Below are 5,509 nucleotides of genomic sequence, written 5' to 3' on the forward strand. Positions count from 1 at the left end.
GAGTCAAAAGCATCATAAGCATTACAACCCCTATAAGACTGTCTTCTATCATTGTACATAAAAGCATGGTTCTTTTTAGTACTACTAGCCACAGGGGCCTTTGAAAGTCGCCTAGAGGGGGGTGAATAGGGCGAAACTGAAATTTACAAATATAAACACAACTACAAGCCGGGGTTAGCGTTAGTAATAAAGAAACGAGTCCACGAGAGCGGGCGCAAAAACAAATCCCAAGCGAATAAGCAAGTGAGACACGGAGATTTGTTTTACCGAGGTTCGGTTCTTGCAAACCTACTCCTCGTTGAGGAGGCCACAAAGGCCGGGTCTCTTTCAACCCTTCCCTCTCTCAAACGATCCACGGATCGAGTGAGCTTTCTTTTCTCAATCACTTGGAACACAAAGTTCCTACAAGGATCACCACAAGATTGGTGTCTCTTGCCTCAATTACAAGTGAGTTTGATCGCAATGAAAGAATCAAGAAAGCACGATTAAAAAGCCAAGCAACAAGAGCGACAAATGACACACGGATCACTTTCTCTCTCAAGCCACTAATCACTAATGATCTCTTTTCTCAATTGTGAAACTTGGAGAGATGGAGGCTTTGAATGTGTCTTGGAATGGATTGCTAGCTCTTGTATTGAATGTTGAAGGTTGGAATGCTTGGATGAAGTGAATGGAGGTGGTTGGGGTTGTATTTATAGCCACCAACCACTTCCTAGCCGTTGGGCCTTTCTGCTGAGCGCGGACGGTCCGCCCTCCTGGTGCGGACGGTCCGCCCCTGTAGATCAACGGCTGAAAATGCAACGGTCAGCAGTAACGGCTATATCAACGGCTATATTGCATTTAATGCGTCGTCAGATGTCAGACAGAGCCAGTCGCGGACGGTCCGGTCGTGCACCCCGGACGGTCCGCAAGGCCCCCTATAATTCATTTCTCTGAACCCGTCACCTTCGGGTTTTTTCGGTTTCTTACCGACCGGACGGTCCGCGCCTGAGGCAGGACGGTCCGCGCGAGGGCTCGGACGGTCTTTGCTTTTCTTCCGGACAGTCCGTAATGGAAACTTGTATTTTTGCATTGGTTCTGTCCGAGGGTTATTCTTCTATCGCGGACGGTCCGCCGCAAGGGCCCGGACGGTCCGCGCTTGGCCTGTTTTTCCAAAAAGCTTCTCCTGTCCGGAATAATCTACGGTATTCCGGACAGTCGATTTCGTATAGTTGTAGATGAACCTTTGGCACCTGTAGAACATATAATCTAGAGCAAACTAGTTAGTCCAACAATTTGTGTTGGGCAATTCAACCACCAAAACTATTTAGGAACTAGGTGTAAGCCTAATTCCCTTTCAATCTCCCCCTTTTTGGTGATTGATGCCAACACAAACCAAAGCAAATATAGAAGTGCATAATTGAACTAGTTTGCATAATGTAAGTGCAAAGGTTGCTTGGAATTGAGCCAATATAAATACTTGCAAAATATGCATGAATTGTTTCTTTCTTATATAACATTTTGGACTACGCTTGCACCATAAGTTTTGTTTTTGCAAACAATTTTGTAAATCCTTTTTAAAGTTCTTTTTGCAAATAGTCAAAGGTAAGTGAATAGGATTTTGCAAAGCATTTTCAAGATTTGAAATTTTCTCCCCCTGTTTCAAATGCTTCTCCTTTGATTAAACAAAACTCCCCCTAAATTAGATCCTCCTCTTAGTGTTCAAGAGGGTTTTGATATAACATCTTTGAAATACTACTTTCTCCCCCTTTTGAACACAATAAGACACCAATTGATAAAATTCTTTTGAAAACTTGAAAACATGAAGTTTTCGAAATTGGTGGTGGTGCAGTCCTTTTGCTTTGGGCTCATACTTTCTCCCCCTTTGGCATGAATCGCCAAAAACGGAATTATTAGAGCCCTCGAAGTACTTTCTTCCCCTTTGGTCATAAATAAGTGAGTTAGGATTATACCAAAGACGAAGTCCTTTTGCTCTCTCCCCCAAGGATGGAGAGTGGCTTGGAGTGACGGCGAAGTTTGAGTTACGGAGTGGAAGCCTTTGTCTTCGCCGAAGACTCCAATTCCCTTTCAATATACCTATGACTTGGTTTGAGATAGACTTGAAAACACATTAGTCATGGCATATAAAGAGATATGATCAAAGGTATATAAATGTGCTATGTGTGCAATCTAGCAAAAGAAATTGCGGGAATCAAGAATATTGAGCTCATGCCTAAGTTTGGTAAAAGATTGTTCATCAAGCGGCTTGGTAAAGATATCGGCTAATTGATCTTTAGTATTAATGTATGAAATCTCGATATCTCCCTTTTGTTGGTGATCCCTAAGAAAATGATACCGAATGGCTATGTGCTTAGTGCGGCTATGCTCGACGGGATTGTCGGCCATTTTGATTGCACTCTCATTATCACATAGCAAAGGGACTTTGGTTAATTTGTAACCGTAGTCCCGCAGGGTTTGCCTCATCCAAAGCAATTGCGCGCAACAATGGCCTGCGGCAATGTACTCGGCTTCGGCGGTGGAAAGAGCGACCGAATTTTGCTTCTTTGAAGCCCAAGATACCAAGGATCTTCCCAAGAACTGGCAAGTCCCCGATGTGCTCTTCCTATTGATTTTACACCCTGCCCAATCGGCATCCGAATAACCAATCAAATCAAATGTGGATCCCCGAGGGTACCAAAGCCCAAACTTAGGAGTATAAGCCAAATATCTCAAGATTCGTTTCACGGCCGTAAGGTGAGCTTCCTTAGGGTCGGCTTGGAATCTTGCACACATGCATACGGAAAGCATAATGTCCGGTCGAGATGCACATAAATAGAGTAAAGATCCTATCATCGACCGGTATACCTTTTGATCCACGGACTTACCTCCCGTGTCGAGGTCGAGATGCCCATTGGTTCCCATGGGTGTCTTGATGGGCTTGGCATCCTTCATCCCAAACTTGTTTAGAATGTCTTGAGTGTACTTTGTTTGGCTAATGAAGGTTCCCTCTTGGAGTTGCTTGACTTGGAATCCTAGAAAATACTTCAACTCCCCCATCATAGACATCTCGAACTTCTGTGTCATGATCCTACTAAACTCTTCACATGTAGACTCGTTAGTAGACCCAAATATAATATCATCAACATAAATTTGGCATACAAACAAGTCTTTTTCAAGAGTTTTAGTAAAGAGTGTAGGATCGGCTTTACCGACTTTGAAGCCATTAGCAATAAGGAAATCTCTAAGGCATTCATACCATGCTCTTGGGGCTTGCTTGAGCCCATAAAGCGCCTTAGAGAGCTTATAGACATGGTTAGGATACTCACTGTCTTCAAAGCCGGGAGGTTGCTCAACATAGACTTCTTCCTTGATTGGTCCATTGAGGAAGGCACTTTTCACGTCCATTTGATAAAGCTTAAAGCCATGGTAAGTAGCATAGGCCAATAATATGCGAATTGACTCAAGCCTAGCTACGGGTGCATAGGTTTCACCGAAATCCAAACCTTCGACTTGGGAGTATCCCTTGGCCACAAGTCGAGCTTTGTTCCTTGTCACCACACCATGCTCGTCTTGCTTGTTGCGGAAAACCCATTTGGTTCCTACAACATTTTGATTAGGACGTGGAACTAAATGCCATACCTCATTTCTAGTGAAGTTGTTGAGCTCCTCTTGCATTGCCACCACCCAATCCGAATCTTGGAGTGCTTCCTCTACCCTGTGTGGCTCAATAGAGGAAACAAACGAGTAATGTTCACAAAAATGTGCAACACGAGATCGAGTAGTTACCCCCTTATGAATGTCGCCGAGGATGGTGTCGACGGGGTGATCTCGTTGAATTGCTTGGTGGACTCTTGGGTGTGGCGGCCTTTGCTCTTCATCCTCCTTGTCTTCCTCATTTGCATCTCCCCCTTGATCAATGCCATCATCTTGAGGTGGCTCATTTGATTGATCTTCTTCTTCATCAACTTGAGCTTCATCCTCATTTTGAGTTGGTGGAGATGCTTGCATGGAGGAGGATGGTTGATCTTGTGTAGTTGGAGGCTCTTCGGATTCCTTAGGACACACATCCCCAATGGACATGTTCCTTAGCGCGATGCATGGAGCCTCTTCTTCACCTATTTCATCAAGATCAACTTGCTCTACTTGAGAGCCGTTAGTCTCATCAAACACAACGTCACATGAGACTTCAACTAGTCCAGTGGACTTGTTAAAGACCCTATATGCCCTTGTGTTTGAGTCATAACCAAGTAAAAAGCCTTCTACAGTCTTAGGAGCAAATTTAGATTTTCTACCTCTTTTAACGAGAATAAAGCATTTGCTACCAAAGACTCTAAAATATGAAATATTGGGCTTTTTACCAGTTAGGAGTTCGTATGATGTCTTCTTGAGGATTCGGTGTAGATATAACCGGTTGATGGCGTAGCAAGCGGTGTTGACCGCCTCGGCCCAAAACCGATCCGAAGTCTTGTACTCATCAAGCATGGTCCTTGCCATGTCCAATAGTGTTCGATTCTTCCTCTCCACTACACCATTTTGTTGTGGCGTGTAGGGAGAGGAGAACTCATGCTTGATGCCCTCCTCCTCAAGAAAGCCTTCGATTTGAGAGTTCTTGAACTCCGTCCCGTTGTCGCTTCTTATTTTCTTGATCCTTAAGGCGAACTCATTTTGAGCCCGTCTCAAGAATCCCTTTAAGGTCTCTTGGGTTTGAGATTTTTCCTGTAAAAAGAATACCCAAGTGAAGCGAGAATAATCATCCACAATAACTAGACAGTACTTACTCCCGCCGATGCTTATGTAAGCGATCGGGCCGAATAGATCCATGTGTAGAAGCTCCAGTGGCCTGTCGGTCGTCATTATGTTCTTATGCGGATGATGAGTGCCAACTTGCTTCCCTGCTTGGCATGCGCTACAAACCCTGTCTTTCTCAAAATGAACATTTGTTAATCCTAAAATGTGTTCTCCCTTTAGAAGCTTGTGAAGATTCTTCATCCCAACATGGGCTAGTCGGCGGTGCCAGAGCCAACCCATGTTAGTCTTAGCAATTAAGCATGTGTCGAGTTCAGCTCTTTCAAAATCTACTAAGTATAGCTGACCCTCTAACACACCCTTAAATGCTATTGAATCATCACTTCTTCTAAAGACAGTGACACCTACATCAGTAAATAGACAGTTGTAGCCCATTTGACATAATTGAGATACAGAAAGCAAATTGTAATCTAAAGAATCTACAAGAAAAACATTAGAAATGGAATGGTCAGGAGATATAGCAATTTTACCAAGACCTTTGACTAAACCTTGATTTCCATCCCCGAATGTGATCGCTCTTTGGGGATCTTGGTTTTTCTCGTAGGAGGAGAACATCCTTTTCTCCCCTGTCATATGGTTTGTGCACCCGCTGTCGAGTATCCAACTTGAGCCCCCGGATGCATAAACCTACAAAACAAGTTTAGTTCTTTACTTTAGGTACCCAAATGGTTTTGGGTCCTTTGGCATTAGACACAAGAACTTTGGGTACCCAAACACAAGTCTT

Source organism: Zea mays, chromosome 5 (genome assembly GCF_902167145.1).
Source record: "Zea mays cultivar B73 chromosome 5, Zm-B73-REFERENCE-NAM-5.0, whole genome shotgun sequence".
Taxonomy (NCBI): domain Eukaryota; kingdom Viridiplantae; phylum Streptophyta; class Magnoliopsida; order Poales; family Poaceae; genus Zea; species Zea mays.